Raw genomic sequence first — 17,135 nt, 5'->3', positions numbered from 1 at the left:
GTCATGCAGCCACTGTCACCGTCCATCCACAGAACTTGTTCATCTTCCCCAGCTGAATCCCTGCACAATTAAATACGAATTCCCCGTCCCCCAGCCCCTGGTAAGCTCTGTTCTACTTTCTGTCTCCGTGCGTTCGCCCACGAGCGGTACCTCACAGGCGCGCAGTCATCCAGCCTCTGTTCTTCTGGGTCTGAAATTAATATTTCACCTTACATAATGCCCTCGAGGTTCATCCGTGTTGTAACATAGGTCATTCATCCTGCGTGGGTGAACTCACAGCAGGGGTACATCAGTCTCCCAGAATCACAGCTCTGGGAGACCCTTGCCACCCTTTAATGGCCCTGCAGCTGACTGAATGAGACCCATGTGTGTGGGAGGATTGGCCTTTTCTTTTTTTTATATGTGTATTTTTATTTTTATTTTTACAGTGTATTTGTGAGAGAGAGAGCAGGGGCAGAGAGAATGAGAGAGAGAGAGAGAGAGAGAGAGAGAGAGAATATCCCAAGCAGGCTCCGCATTGTCAGCCCAGAGCCCAATGCAGGGCTCGAACTCACGAACCGTGAGATCGTGACCTGAGCCGACACCAAGGGTCGGATGCCTAACTGACTGAGACACCCAGGTGCCCCAGGATCAGCCTGAATCAACGTGAATATTTAGCTGTTTTGTTTTCCCTCCCTTTTCTCAGACGTCTGGAATGTCGTCCACCCCATCCCCCATACCAGAAACCGGGAGTTTAAATCCTCTGTGTCACTGAGGAAAAAGGAAAGAGTGTTTTGGTCACCAGGGGTTTGGGCTGCCGAGCTCCGTAAGTCAAAAAGGTCCGTGTTGAAGGACTAGAGATGGAGGGTAGGGGGTTGGGGGACGGTTGGAGTGGAGGCTGGGTGGGTGTGGGTCGGGAGGGAGAGCAGAGAGAGACGCACATGCCCGTGAGGGGAGTGGCCACTGCTCAGAGGCCTGGCTGCAAGGCGCACCCGGAAGCCCAAAAACCCAAGCGTAGGGCTCAGCTCGGCCACCCTGCAGGCTGAGAGACCCACATCCTGCCAGCTCCAACCTGCTGAATTCCTGTGAGATACAGGTGGGCTTTCAGAGACAGCATTACCCTCCAGTGAAGCGCTCTTGACATGAGTTAGCTGAGCCTTCTGGTTGCATAGGATCCTTTGAAGGAAGCATCTGCAGTCAAACATTGCCAGCTCGCACATTTTTTTTTAATTCGAATAGAAATGTTGGATGTCCTGCCGGCTTCAGAAAGTAAAAGTAAAAGCGTGATTTTCAAAATAAAATGTTGTAAGAACGTTTCCTCTAGGAGCGCCTGGGTGGCTCGGTGAGTTGAGCATCCGTCCGACTTGGGCTCAGGTCATGATCTTGTGGTTTGTGGGTTCGAGCCCCTTGTTGGGCTCTGTGCTGACAGCTAGGAGCCTGGAGCCTGCTTCGGATTCTGTGTCTCCCCAGCTCTCTGCCTCTCCTCCACTCAGCCCTGTCTGTTTCTCTCTCTCTCTCTCTCAAAAATGAATAAACATTAAAAAAAAAAAAAGCTTCCTCCTGCTGTGGATTGAGGTTGATTTAAAGTGCCTTTGTCCCTTCTCCTCCCTGTGGATCGTTTGTCCTGCCCCAGGGCCTCTGCAGATCAAATACGCCAGCAGCTGGTATTATAGCCCAGCACCATCCAACACCAAAAGCCATTATCTTGCCATCATTAAGAGAGACGAGGCCTTGCCGTTTGCCGCTGTTCCAACTCTCGATCCCCCAGGACGGCATGGAAGTCTATTTAGATAATAACAGTCCCAAGCGAATCTGCACTGAGTATTTTTTCCGTTCTCTTATTTATGAAATGTTCAGCTGGGAAAAAGAAATAGTCTAGCCACAGAAGCTTATGATGTTAGAGGCTGAATTCAGTCTTTCTGGGAATAAGGGGTGAAGATTGCTAGTATAAATTAAACTTGATCGTGGAACAGAATTCCTTAGAACAAATCTTTTAGTTATTACATAGTATTTTCTTAGTAAGCACATCCAAAAATACAGAAGTGCTGTTTCCCTTTTTTTAAAAAAAAAAAAAAAAAAAAAGTTCTTCCTTACTAAAAATACTCTATTTGGAGTGCTAGGGCATCAGAGTGTGGACAAAATCATGTTGTTCTCCGAAACTTTGTGGACTCTGATGAATGTGTAGGGATGTAGTCACTCACACGTTGTGAGGTGCAGGAAGCATAAAGTGGAAGGATCTCTCTCAGAGCGATTGGGCAGAATCCGTCATAATTTATTCCACGTCTGTGCAGAATAATCACAAAAGACCAGAAACAACTTAAAACAGACTGTCGTATCCATCCATATGACAGACCCATAACGGATAGTTAATAGTGATGAAAAGCGAGCTCTTTACTAAATAGTTACCATGAAGCAGACATTCTTACAAGTGCTTTCTGTGTTGTTTGTGTATTTAACCTTGACTAGAATCCTGTAAGGTATTCCTTTTCCACATCCACTTTAAGGATACAGAAACTAAAACACAGAGAGCTTAAGTAATTGCGCACGGTCACACAGCTCCTCAGTGACGGGGCTCCGGGCTTCAGAATCCTATCTCTCCGTCTCTGCACTGTAACTGTTTCTACACGTGTCGTGAAAGGGCCTCTGTCTACAGGCTTTAGTAAGTGGGTACAGAACGATGTGCATCACATGCTACCCTTTGCATAAAAAAAGGGGAGATACATATACACGTTTGTGTAAGTGCAGCCCAGTGCTGTCCGATAGAACTTTCTGTGACGGTGAGAAGGTTCTAGACCTGCACCGTCCAATACAGTAGTCCCTGGCCAGCCACTTGTGGATCTTGAGCAATTGAAAGGTGGCTAATGCGACTGAGACACTGAATTTTAAGTTTTATTCCATTTTGGGGCGCCTGGGTGGCTCAGTCAGTTAAGCCCGGCTCAGGTCGTCAGGACGTCGGCTCAGGTCATGATCTGGCAGTTTGCGAGTTTGAGCCCCACGTCGGGCTCTCTGCTGTCAGTGCAGAGACAGTGGATCCTCTGTCTGCCTCTCTCTGCCTCTCCGGCGTGCTCGCTCTCCCTCTCTCTCTCTCTCTCCTTTCTCTCTCTCTCTCTCTCTCACAAATAAACATTTAAAAAAAAAAAACTTTATTCAATTTTAACCAATTTAGCCACATGTGACTAGTGCCTATTGTATTGGACAGTGCAAGATAGGATATTCACAGAAGGACACAAAAGGAGCTGGTAAGAAATTGTTTATAGTCTTACAGCGTTCACTCTCTACCTTTATAAAAACCTTCCACAGAAAGCTTTAGCTAGAACAGCAGGTCCCACAGCTGATGATCATTTCACAACCACCGTTAGGATCTAACCAGTTCGCTGGAAAGATGAGGAAACTAGAAGCCAGAAAAGTCATTTGTCTAAAGTCACAGTCACATAGCTGCTTTTGTGACACAGAGAGAGCCAGGCCTAGGAGCCGGTCCGAGTTTGGATTTGTTCTTTTGAGTCATGCACGTTTTGGTTTGCCAGGGCTCATTCAGTCTGAGTATCCGCTCAAAAAAACAGAAAACAAAACAGACCTGTGTCTCCTGTGTTCTCAGAACTCCGTGGGAGTCCTGCGTATGACCTGTTCACTCTCTGCAGCCCAGACCACATCAGGCCTCCTCCGCAGCCCAGACTCACCGCTTGCCTCGCCCTGCCTGCTCCACTGATTGTGGTGAACCATTCGGGACCAGGGACCACGCCTCATTATGTTTGTCTCTCAGCGCTTACACGTAGCGGGGCTTGAGGAACATTTGCTGGCTGTACTTACACACTTTCGGGCACCTTAAGAGTTGACCCATGAATGCGGGTGGTTCATAAGAAGGTCTTCTACCATTTCCTTGGCGAAATAAGCTAGATAAGCTCTCAGGTAGGAGAAGGAGGGGCTTCAGAGTGCTAACAGAATACTGAGCCTGAAAAGTGGGTCATTGGGCCATTCTAGGATGAACGGAACCAGCAGCGCCGCAATTACCATCTTTTTCAGAAAGAGTAAGCTAAAAGGACACGTGAAGTTAATTAAGACGAGGTAACCGACTCAACCGAAAGGCAAGAGAGGAAAGGAGGGGAAGAAAACTCTAGAAAGGTGTTTCTCCGAAGATCTGGAACCTGGTCTGGGCCTGGGGAATAGAACATGGCAGAGAATCGTTTGGGAACCAAGCTGAGGGGTCGAGAGAAGATCTGCTCACAGAAGTTGTGCAAGAACCCAAGTTCCCATGCTGAGCCAGTGTATTTCATCTTCCTTTGACCGCGTTGGCCGTGGGACGCCAGCCCTGCTGCTTGAGCCGCCGGGTGGACCAGGAATGGAGTGTTGGCATGGGCATGGACCCCACGAGATGGCTGGCAGGACACTTGCCGCCGTGAAACTCAACCAAGTGTCGCCAGGCCCAGGGCAGAGAACCTCAAGAAGGAAACGTCATGGGGTGTTTGCTTAAATGAAGAAGGAGGAAGCAAAGCAGGAAGTAAGAAAGATGTAGCTCCAGCCACTCTTCTGATCTCAACATCCTTTTGATTCTGCCTCCAGAGAGAGGTTGTGTGGTATCTACCTACGCATCGTTCTCTGAGGACTCGGCAGAGGATGTTTCTGCTGACGTTGTCCCTTGTAACTTACTCATTTGATCCTCACCCCGTAAACCAAAGTGCAGTCCTTCCTAGACTTGCAGTTTTGATCTGTTCTTTTCCAAGTCTCAAACCCTCAATTCCTTCCACAGGAATCAAGAGGGGGAAGAATCATTTAAAAAAGTAAACTGTTCCTCTAAATGTAATTCAGTCCCAAGTAAAATCCCACAGCATTTCTTTATTCTTGAATGTAAAATAATTAAAAACTCACCCAGAAGAATAAACGAGTAAGAACAGCCAAGAAAGTTTTGAGAAAGTAATGATGAAGGCATGGTTGCCCAACCTGATTAGAAGTGGTCCCTGCTTCATAACCCACTTTCAGCCATCATAGGTGTTCCAGAACAGATAACACAAACACTGGAAACAGACCTGAATGTGGAACAGACCCATGTTTAAGAGTATAAAAGAGGGGCGCCTGGGTGGCTCAGTCGGTTAAGCATCTGACTTCAGCCTAGGTCATGATCTCACGATCCGTGAGTTCAAGCCCCGCGTCAGGCTCTATGCTGACAGCTCAGAGCCTGGAGCCTGCTTCAGATTCTGTGTCTCCCTCTCTCTCTGCCCTCCCTAGCTCTCTCTCTCTCTCTCTCTCTCTCTCTCTCTCTGTGTCTGTCAAAAATAATAAACTTTAAAAAAAAGTATAAAAGATATTTAGTTGACTACCTGGAGTGGGGTCACATTTTTTAAATCTTAAAGGCAAGCAAAAGCTTTCACCCTTGACTTGGGAGATGATTAGCCATCTAAAAGAGAGTAAGTGATTAAAGCAATAATATGAACAGGATCAGAAGAGCAAAGGAGTTCCAAGGAACCCCCAAAGTTATTTGCTTGAGGAACGGAAGGTTGGTTTCCATTCTGCCCTTTGCGACAGTTTTTAAAGAAGTAACGAGCGTCAGATGTTCTGAGTTATCTACAGCTATGTAACTACCCCCCAAATTTGGTGGATTACAATACAGCAGTGTTCATCTTGTTCCTGTGTCTGCAGTTTAGGCCTGACCCCTCCCTGCTGCACCATGTCTAGGGCCTCTGCCCTTAGCCTGGAATCTGTAGCTGCTTTTCATCTATCACATAAAGAAAGAAACTTAAGGTCTCTACACTGCCTTTCTAGCAAGTTCTTTTTTTTTAATGTTTATTTATTTATTTATTTTAAATGTTTTGTTTATTTTTGAGACAGAGAGAGACAGAGCATGCACAGGGGAAGGGCAGAGAGAGAGGGAGACACAGAATCCGAAGCAGGCTCCAGGCTCCGAGCTGTTGGCACAGAGCCCAACGTGGGGCTCTAACACGTGCACCGTGAGATCATGACCTGAGCCTAAGTCAGACGCTCAACTGACTGAGCTAACCAGGCGCCCCTAATGTTTATTTATTTTTGAGAGAGACAGAGCACGAGCAGGTGAGGGGCAGAAAGAGAGAGAGGGAGACACAGCATCCGAAGCAGGCTCCAGGCTCTGAGCTGTCTTCTCAGAGCCCGACGCAGGGCTTGGACTCACAAACTATGTGATTATGACCTGAGCAGAAGTCAGATGCTTAACCGACTGAGTCATCCAGGCACCCCTCTAGGAAGTTCTTAATTGCATCTTCCTTCTTTCATCTACACAGCCAACATTTTGGGGGAAAAATAATTTCTTCCGGATCCGTTCAGCATAGAAACATACAATTATTAGCAGTCTTATTATTCACTCACTACCTTGGAATTGGCATTGGCCTATTTTGTCTATAAGTGATGTCATTAATATTTTTAATAACGTATTATTTTTCTTAACTGCAAAAGTAATACACGGTCACTGTAGAAAAATTGGAAAACACAAAAAGAAGATGAGGAATTAAGCTAGATGTCATCCCACTTAATTTGGCCCATTGAAATCTTTTTTGGATTTTGACTCTCTCCATTTGTTACTCCCTGTCCTCCCAGATTACCTCAGTGCCAGTGACCGTGTAGGACCAGTCCTGTAGATTGACATTTGACACTGATAAGTAGTGAGAAGCATCGAGTATCTAGAACAAATCTCATATAGCAGACCCATCAAAACCCAGAACATCGGGGCTTCTGGGTGGCTCAGTTGGTTAAGCATTCAACTTCCACTCAGGGCACGATCTCAACATTCGTGAGTTCAAGCCCTGCGTCAGGCCCTGCTCAGACAGTTCAGAGCCTGGAGCCTGCTTCAGATTTTGTCTCCCTCCCTCTCTGTCCCTCCCCCACTTGTTCTCTCTCCCTCTCTCTCTGCCTCTTTCTCTCTCATTCAATAATCAACATTTTAAAAAAAACCCTCAAAACATCGACGTTTTCCCATGAGCTTCACAGGAATGCCTGCAGATTAGAAAACTGAGTTATAGATTGGTTTGGGGGGAGGGTGTTTGTAAATACGGAACACTTCATGAATCTATATGTCATCCTGGGGCAGGGGCCACACTAACATTGTCTGTCTTGTTCCAGTTTTAGTATCTGGGCCACTGAAGCGAGCACTGTAGATGGGTTTTCATAACAATGTTTCAAAAGCAAAAAAAGTTTGCTTAGCTTAATTGATAGACAACTGGGATATTTCCAGTTCCCCATTCTGAACAATAATGCTGGAGTAAACATTTTTTGTAGGTGTGTCTTTGGGTAGATGGCATGACTGTTTTCTCTAGAATAGATACCTACATGTGCAATTACTTGGTCAAATCATTTATTGATTTATTTATTTTTGGAGAGAGAGAGAATGAGTGAATGTGAGCAGGGGAGGGCAGAGGAAGAGGAAGAGAGAGAATCTCAAGCAGGCTCCACGCTCAGCACGGAGCCCAACATGGGGCCTGATCCCACAACCCCGGGATTATGACCTGAGCCAAAACCGAGAGTCGGACGCTTAACTGACTGAGTCACCCAGGCGCCCCATATTTTTCTTAAAAAAATGTTTCCAGTTGCCCCCCCAAAAGCCTGTGCCAATCCGTATTCCCATCAGCCAATGGGGGAACACCCATTTCCCCACATCTTCATTAACTCTGTGAATTAAAAATCTTTTTAACTTTTGCCAATTTGATGAGTGAACACAGTTCACTATTTTTACTTTCTGGTGAGGCAACACCCTTTCAGATGTTTCTGACTGTATTTCCTCTTCAGTGCATTACCGATACATTCCTCTGCTAAGTTTTCCTTGACTTGTTTTCTCTTATTGATTATGAGAATATATTCCAGGGGCATCTGGGTGGCTCAGTCAGTTAAGCGTCCAACTTCTGCTCAGGTCATGATCTTGCAGTTCGTGACTTTAAGCCCCGCGTCGGGCTCTGTGCTGACAGCTCGGAGCCTGGAACCTGCTTCAGATTCTGTCTCCCTCTCTCTCGGCCCCTCCCCTGCTCATGCTGTCTATCTCTCTCAAAGAATAAACAAACATTAAAAAAAAATTTAAAAGAATATATTCCAGGTATTAGTGGTTTGCTATATATGTATTTATATTGCTTATAATTTTTGTTATGCAGAAACTTAATTTTATATCACCAGTTTTCTCAGTCCCTTCTTTTGTACTCTTTGCATTTTATGCCTTACATGGCTTTCTTTCCCCCAAGGGTATAAACCTATTTATGTAGATTCTAATAATGTTTAATTTTAGCTTTGAAATTTAGCCATCTGGAGCTTATCGCCAGACAACTACTGTCCGAGAGAAGGGAAACTCACGAGGTGACCTCCATGATCACCAGCCCTCTGCTTGGGAATAGTTTCCATGTCACAGTATGGGGAACCAGGGTGGGATCCACGCTGAGGGGGACAGCCACTAATGGCAGCTGAAACAGCAATGTTCTAGGGGACGAGGCATCAGAAAGGAAAAAACTGTGCAGAGGAGGGTTCCAAGTGCTCTCTGTGTGAGTCACCACGTGTCCGTGACTGTGGGCTGTGCTGTCCATATGTGGGGCCTCCTGCTGAGGTTTACCAGATAGCCTGAGATCAGAACAGGGATACTAGAACTGGACGGGTGTAGACATCTACCCAGCGCAAGGAATGAACCCCAAAGCCCATGGTGAGAAATGAACTTTTGTTCTGTACGATCCATAAATTGTTACACCCCTCCCCCCACGCAAAAAAAAACTTGGTCTGATTCTACAGCTGTGACAATAAAGACATGTCAAAAAAGAGTCTCAGAGAAGTCCCAGGAATGAGGATATTTAGGTCACTGTGTGCCCAAGACATCTAGTTCCTGTGGCAGTAGACAGACTGCATTTTCTTTTTTAATGTTTAACGGAATTGTAGTTGACATACAATATTATATTAGTTTCGGACATACAACATAGTGATTCAACATGTATATACGTTACTAAATGTTCACCACGATAAGTGTGTTACCATCTGTCACCGTACAGCATTATTACAATATTATTGACTGTATTCCCAATGCTGCACTTTTCATCCCTGTAACTTTGTTATTTTTTTTTATTAAAAAAATTTTTTTTAGCCTTTATTTTTGAGACAGAGAGAGACAGAGCATGAGCAGGGGAGGGTCAGAGAGAGAGACACACAGAATCCAAAACAGGCTCCAGGCTCTGAGCTGTCAGCACAGAGCCCGACGCGGGGCTCGAACTCATGGACCACGAGATCACGACCTGAGCTGAAGTTGGACGCTTAACCGACTGAGCCACCCAGGCGCCCCTAACTTTGTTATTTTATAACTGGAAGTTTGTACCTATTAATCCTCTTTACCTATTTTGCCCATCTCCCCACCCCTTCCACAGGGGCAACCACCAGTTTATTCTCTATGTTTATGAGTCTGTTTCTGGGTTTTTATTTGTTTGTTCCTACATTTTGTTTTTTTTATATCCCACATGTAAGTGAAATCACATGATGTGTGTCTTACTCTGTCTGACTTATTTCATTTAGCATCATGCCCTGCAGGTTCTTGTTGTCACAGACAGCAAGATTTCATTCTTTCTTATGGCTGAATGATATTCCAGTGTGCGTGTGTGCGTGTGTGTGTGTGTGTGTGTGTGTGTGTGTGTGTGTGAGACATCTTCTTCATCCATTCACCGATCAGTGGGCACTTGGGTTGCTTCTATATCTTGGCTATTGTAAATAATGCAATAAATATAGCAGCACATACATACTTTGAAATTGGGTGTTTTATTCTCTTTGGGTATATCCCCAGAAGTAGAATCACTGGATCATGTGGTATTTCCATTCTTAATTTTTTGAGGAACCTCCACACTTTATTTTTTTAGTGGCTGTACCAATTTACATTCCCACCAGCAATGCAAAAGAGATCCTGTCTCTCCGCATCCTCGCCAACATCTGTTGTTGCCTGAGTTGTTAATGTTTGCCATTCTGACAGGTGTGAGGTGGTATCTCCTTGTGATTTTGATTTGCATTTCCCTGATGATGAGTGATGTTGACCATCTTTTCATGTATCTGTGGACCATCTGCATGGTTTCACGTCTTCTTTAGAAAAACACCCATTCAGGTCTGCCCGTTTTTTAATTGGATTGCTTGGTGTTCGTTTGTTTGGTTGGTTGGTTGGTTTTGGTGTTCAATTATAGGAGTTCTTTATATACTTTGCATATTAACCTCTTATCAGATATGTCATTTGCGAATATCTTCTCCCAGTCAGTAGGCTGCCTTTTCATTTTGTTAATGAATTCCTTCACTTTTTAGTGAAACGCAAAACTGTGGTGCAAAAACTTTTTAGTTTGATGCAGTCCCGTGGTTTATTTTTGCTTTTGTTGCCCTTCCCTGAGGAGACAGATGAAAAAAAATATATATATTGCCAAGTCTGATGCTGAAGAGTTTATTGCCTATTTTCTTTTAGGAGTTTAATGGTTTCAAGTCTTGAGTTTATGGAGTTTATTGTCGTGTATGGTGTAAGAAAGTGGCCCAGTTTCATTCTTTTGCATGTCGCTGGCCAGTTTTCCCAGCACCATGTATTAAACAGACTGTCTTTTCCCGGTTGTATATTCTCGCCTTCTTTGTTGTAGACTGACCATATAAGCATGGGATTATTCCCGGGCTCTTTAGTCTGTTCCATTGATCTACGTGTCTGTTTATGTGCCTGTACCATACTGTTTTGATCACTACAGGTTTATAGTATATCTTGAAATCCGGGATTGTGATAATCCCCATTTTTGTTCTTCCTTCTCAAGATAACTTTGGCTATCCAGAGTCTTTTGTGGTTCCATACCAATTTTCAGATTATTCTAGTTCTGTGGAAAATGCCATTGGGTTTTTTTTTTTTTTAATGTTTATTTATTTTTGAGAGAGAGAGAGAGAGAGAGAGACAGAGCATGAGTGGGGGAGGGGCAGAATCCAAAGCAGGCTTCAGGCTCTGAGCTGTCAGCACAGAGCCCGAAGCGGGGCTCGAACCCGCTGCGAGATCATGACCTGAACTGAAGTCAGACGCTCAACCGACTGAGCCACTCAGGTGCCCCAGGTCTTTTTTTTTTTTTTTTTAATGTTTATTTATTTATTTTGAGAGAGAGACTGAAAACAGGGGAGGGACAGAGAGAGAGGGGAGAGGGACAATCCCAAGCAGGCTCCACACTGTCAGCTCAGAGCCTGACTCAGGGGGACCGTGCGATCATGACCTGAGCTGAAATCAAGAGTCGGACGCTTAACCAACTGAGCCACCCAGGTGCCCCAAGATTTTTTTTTTTTTTAAGAATGTGAGAGGGTTGTAGCTTCACCCATGGGGGGTATGCTGAGGGGGTCGACTCTTGGCCAGGTAGAGCAGCAGGTGTCTCGAGGGGCTCTGTCCGGGGCTCGTATGGGATGTGGGTTGTGGTCAGGCTGGAAAAGAATCTGTTTTGTAGTTGGGGTCTAATTTCTGAGAATGGAGGGTGCCGTGACCTAGAAAAACAGAGTTAGGGCCAAGTGCAGACTCCTGTGAATTTGTCTGTAAAAGTGTGGCTTGGGGCGGGGCACAGCGGGTTTTGAACAGATAACGTTTCACTTTCATAATTTTCTTACTTCTAGTTAGTCATAGCCTTATTTTCTGCTTAAAGAGGTCCATGTAACATTTCATGTAAGGCTGATTTAGTGGTGATGAACTCCTTAGCTTTTGTTTGTCCGTCTGGGAAACTCCATCTCTCCCTCGCTTCTGAACGATAACTTTGCAAGTAGGGAATCCTTGGTCATAGGTTTTTTCCTTTCGGCACTTTGAATATGTCCTGCCTCTCCCTTCCAGCCTGATTCAAATTACTGAACGGGATTTTTCCCATATGTAACTGCTTTTTTTCTTGCTGTCTTAAGATTCTCTTTTTCTTTAAGTTTAGCTGTTTTCATCATTACTTGTCTTGGTGTGAACTTCCTTGGATTCACCGTTTTGGGGGCTCTCTGTGATTCCAGGACCCGGATGTCCATATCCTTTCCAAGGTTAGGGAAGCTTGCAGCTGTTCTGTCTTTGAATAAGTCGTCTGACCCTTTCTCTTTCTTCTTCTAGGACCCCTGTAATGCAGATATTAGTATGCTTAATGTTGTCCCAGAGATTTCTTAACTTATCCCCTTTTGTTTTATTCTTTTTTTTTTTTTAATTTTTTTTTTCAACGTTTATTTATTTTTGGGACAGAGAGAGAGTCAGAACATGAACGGGGGAGGGGCAGAGAGAGAGGGAGACACAGAATCGGAAACAGGCTCCAGGCTCTGAGCCATCAGCCCAGAGCCCGACGTGGGGCTCGAACTCACAGACTGCGAGATCGTGACCTGGCTGAAGTCGGACGCTTAACCGACTGCGCCACCCAGGCGACCCTATTCTTTTTTTTTTTTTTTTTAATGCTCAGTTTGGACAATTGGCACTATCCTGTGTCCAGATCATTAGCCCTCCTGTCTCAGCTGCTGGGGACGTGCTGGTGGACCGGGCTGCCCCCAGCACAGCTGGCCAAGAGGCCCCACCACGACAGTTACAGGCCTGCTAGTGGGCGGGCTGCCCCTCTGCCCCAGGGCATGAGTCAGGAGGGGCATGGGTCCCAGCTGGGACTGCCCACCAGGTGTTGGCAGGGCGGGAGCCACTTTGGAGGGGTACCTGCCAGAGTGAGTGGGCTGGGTGTGTGGGTCTGCGGGGCAACACAGGGCTGGGCAAGCAGTGCTAGCAAAGTAGATGGGGAGTATCAGAGCTGGCTGTCCCCAGCCTAGGGCCAGCTAGGCTGAAGGAAGGCAAGAAAAATGGCGCCTGCCAGCACACCTCCATTACCAGAGAAAGTTCCTACACATCTCTACTCCTCTGGCAGACATTTTTAAAATCAGTAAACCCCCTTCCATTATAAGCCAGGTGCTTTTCAAAAACTGCTGCCTCTGTGCTGGGTCTGCAATGCAGTGGTAACAGTGCACTGACCCCTTAAGAGCAGAGTCTCCATTTCCTGTAGCCCTCAGGCTCTCCCAGATTTAAGTGCCACTGATTTTCAAAGCCGGGATCTTATGGGAGTTCATCTTATGGGGGAATACCCAACGTGGGGCTTGATCCCCTCACTCCTCGGAGAGGACCGACCTCCATGCCTGTGACAGCCCTTCCACTGGGGGTCACTGCATGGGGTGGGGGGGTTGGTTCCCGACCATGTCTCTGCCCCTCCTACCCTTCTCGATGTGGCTTTTTCTTTCATCTTTAGCTGCGGAAGAGCTGTTCTGTTGGTTTTGAGGCCGTTTGAGTCGCTATGTGTGTAGTTGCAGCCTTGATGTGTCCACGTGAGGAGGTGCGCACTCAGGATTCTTCTACTCTGCCGGCTTCCTACATTCCAGCAGGCTGCATTTCCTAATCGGGCCTCTGCCTTCTTCCTGGGAGCTTTGCAGGGTTTTTTGTCTTTTTAAATTTTTTAAACTTTTCTATTCAGTGCACACGGAGTCACCCCATTCATAGAAATCTCGTGCAGGAACCTACAAAGCCCCAGAAGAGATGCCGGAGCAGTGGGAATGAGGTCCTGTCGTGGCCCCCGTGGGGTCGAGCGTGGGACCCATTTCATTGTGTGCTCCCAGCTTCCCCCTCCAGTGGTGGATGTTTTCACCAAACGTTGGGGTTGCCAGGCAACAAAAGGCAAATGACAGAACCTTCTAGAAGCAAATGATATAGATTGTTGGATTTTGTCCCACTGTGTAATTTAAGAGTGCCGCCTCCGCATAGAACTTTGTCTTTGGTCTCAGCCTTCGGAATATTCTTGGATAGTCCCATGTAAATACTCTCCAGGGTATTCACTTTTCTCAAATGACTTTTGCTGTGCCGAGGACAAAATTGTATATCTTACAAAATTTTTTTCTGAGCGTTCATAGAAACTTATTTTGGAGATGCTTGGATTGTTACTTTTTATATCCGTATCTGACTATCTATATCTCTTCCTATCTCTCTATCTGAGATTTCCTTTCCCCAGAATTCTCTTCTTCTCAGAAATATCTCTAAGGTATTTATATCCCAGAGAAAGTTAATTTGAAATGTGTAATTAACCATTTCCCCTGGGGAAATAATCGGTTTGTGTCTTTGGGTTTTTGCTCTGCTTTTCCCCCTCCTCAGTAAATCTTACAGTAGATAAAACCCAGAAAGTGTACTTCTTTTTAACAGCCACAAGTCAGTCCCTTAAGATGATCAGAGTCGGTCTTTCCCCTTCCCTCCCTTTCTTACGGAGATAGAATGTACAAGAGTATAGTGCGATGAAATTTCGTGAAATGAAGATACCCGTATAATCAGCATTCAGGTCCTGAAACATAGCCTTGCCAGCACCCCCAGAATCCTCTGTATGTTCTCTTTCCATTACTAACTTCTGGTTATCATAGTCAGTTTTATTCAGGAATACATAACAAGGAAAGTAATGGATGGTATACCTTGTTATTTTTAGAATGCCTTGTTGATCATTTTCTGCTTTTCCTCTTAGTTATTCTTTTGATGAACCCCTAGGAATTCAGCTGAATGATAATTGGGAAGATTATCCCAGTTGGGAAATTATTCCCAATTGGGAAATATACCGCCTGGGGTATATGTATTATTATCCTGAGTTTTTGTCCTAAGTCAGAGGTTCATCTGTGGGCATTGAGCACCAGCTCAGCAAGAATCACCTCCTACCACCCCCACCCCGCCCGGCCCAAGGCCAAGCCAGTCCTGATCATCTCTAGCCAAAACTAAGACTTTTCACCGCCCCCCTCACCCTGTTTAGGGGTAGGACCTAGAATTAGTCCTTGCTTGGCTCCTGGGGTTCTTGGGATTGGCCAGCCAGCCATGCCCAAGAAGCTGTTGTCTTCCTGCCTGTCACCCAGTGCCTTGGTCCTGTCCACACGAGCACCTTCCTGCCATGACTGCCTCGTCCTCCGTCTCTGGTTCCTGCATCAGTTCTGTGTCTCAGCCCATTTCGCTGGGACCCACACACCCTGCCTAGCTCGCCTTCATGTGAAAACCGTGAACACTGTCAAAGCGTGGCACACCCCATCCGCTAGCTCCTCATTCACTGAAATATGTCGCATAGCTCCCCAAAATACACCTCAGTGGGGGGCGCCTGGGTGGCGCAGTCGGTTAAGCGTCCGACTTCAGCCAGGTCACGATCTCGCGGTCCGTGAGTTCGAGCCCCGCGTCAGGCTCTGGGCTGATGGCTCAGAGCCTGGAGCCTGTTTCTGATTCTGTGTCTCCCTCTCTCTCTGCCCCTCCCCCGTTCATGCTCTGTCTCTCTCTGTCCCAAAAATAAATAAACGTTGAAAAAAAAAATTTTTTAAAAAACAACAAAATACACCTCAGTGAGCAAAGATAGCAGCAACAGCAACTCTTGAGATTTGTATGGTGCTTTACATCATCTTATATGAGGCATCATAAACACACACTTGTTCTTTTTTTTTTTTTTTTTTTAACGTTTATTTATTTTTGAGACAGAGAGAGACAAAGCACGAATGGGGGAGGGTCAGAGAGAAGGAGACACAGAATCGGAAACAGGCTCCAGGCTCCGAGCTGTCAGCACAGAGCCCGACGCGGGACTCGAACTCACGGACCGCGAGATCGTGACCTGGCTGAAGCCGGCCGCTTAACCGACTGCGCCACCCAGGCGCCCCCAAAAACTGTTTTTAAATGGCACCCAGTTAACTAAACTACCGGGCACTGTGTCGGCTTTGTGAGACAGGACGGCATCGTCGCTCCTTCCGCTCTATTCGGCCTCTCGCGACCCTTCTGAAGGCCATGCAGATGCAGGGAAATGACGTTCTGTATCACGAAACAAAAAAATGGCACAAGAGATAAGTGTACAGAATGTTCTCACGTTTTAGGAAGTGAAAGATTTATCAAATCTTAAAAGCTTTAGGTGTCGAGTAAATTTGTGAAGAAGGGAAGGCAGTGCAGCAAGGCACGACCCACAGCTGGAGTCCGTCCCTGGCTCTGGCCCCGGAGATACTTCTTCCTGCTTCGGCTTCCTCATCTGTGCAGTGGGGCACATTGCTACTTGCCCCGTACGGCCGTTCTGAGAATTAAATGAGCAGATGCCCAGGAACAGACACATCGTGGACAGTCGAGGTGACTGCCCTTCCCACTCCCATTTTGGGAGCTTTGTATGTAAGGGGGCTCCTGTTTAAGGGACTCCCATCTTGATCACGGAACGGTTGGCCTTTTTCTGACTGACACACCACTTCTTACGACCTCAGTTTCTTTTCCTAGAAAATGAAGTTGTCTTTTTCTTCATGTCTTCATTGCCTTTCGGAGAGAGCACTACCGTGAGAGATGGGTTTGCAGACGGGGCCTCAGACAGCCTCTGCAAGTCAAAGAAAGGAAGGGGACTCCGTGTTGAGAAGAGCTGGGACACCTGGTTTCCCAGGCTGGCCCGGCCCAGCTCCTTGCTCCCACTTCCCAGGGCCCCATGTGCACGACTTCTGGTTCGAGCTCCTGAGACTGGGAGTAAACCGGCCGGGTCGTGACCCCCGCCTGTGTCTGTCCTCTTCTTTTGAGAAAACATACAATTACAATGCTTCCCATTTCTGAAGCAGCATCCAGGCCCCATCAAGTAGCTCCAGAGTCTCCAGAGAGGCTTTCTGAAGCCAAAAATCCAAACGATCGGCTGTTGCACATTCAGCCTGGAAACTGGGACGGGGCATTCTCAGACTTCTCTGTAACACCGATGCTCAGCAGCTCTTAACGTTTGGTTGCGCGTGGGTCATGAAAACCAGGATGAAGAGGCGATATTATCGTCATGTGTTGCTCTCAGTCAGCTGTCCTTCCCCCAGGTGAATGTCACTGCAAAGCAGACTGGAGAATCCAACATCCCTGAAAGCCCGTGCTTTGCGGGGAGGCTCTCAGGTCCGCCTGGGTCATCCCGGACTCTGGCTAGAAGCCAGAGGAGGTTTGATAGAAAGGGCCATGGGGCGGGGAGGGGCGGGGGGCGGGTGTGACTTGGCCTGCTGAAGCATCCGTCATCCAGGTAAATCCTGTGTGTGATGTGTGACACCATCTCCTCGGGTCTCAGTGTCTTGGCTGTAAACTGAGGCGTTTGACCTACATCGTCGCCAAAGGCTGAGCTCGCTCGAACTGGCACTGGTAAAATCTAGATAAAATGTTCAAACGAGATGATAAAAGCCATTTGCTTCCAACCCCCTCCACCCCCGCCCCCCGCCCCAGG

At 46.5% G+C, this 17,135-nt stretch overlaps 1 protein-coding gene and 1 non-coding gene across 6 annotated transcripts in view; one reads left to right on the top strand and one right to left on the bottom strand.

Moving 5' to 3' along the window:
* The window catches only part of SPECC1 (sperm antigen with calponin homology and coiled-coil domains 1), a 286,429-nt gene that overhangs the window by 249,086 nt on the left and 20,208 nt on the right, over nucleotides 1–17,135 (top strand). The gene's annotated exons all lie outside the window — the stretch shown is intronic.
* Nucleotides 6,983–7,089, bottom strand: LOC122486202. The gene has a single exon (XR_006298057.1). It is a non-coding gene; the product is annotated as a U6 spliceosomal RNA (small nuclear RNA).

This window comes from Prionailurus bengalensis, chromosome E1, assembly GCF_016509475.1.
Source record: "Prionailurus bengalensis isolate Pbe53 chromosome E1, Fcat_Pben_1.1_paternal_pri, whole genome shotgun sequence".
In the NCBI taxonomy this organism is placed as follows: Eukaryota; Metazoa; Chordata; class Mammalia; order Carnivora; family Felidae; genus Prionailurus; species Prionailurus bengalensis.
This window is presented reverse-complemented; position numbering and strand designations above follow the sequence as displayed.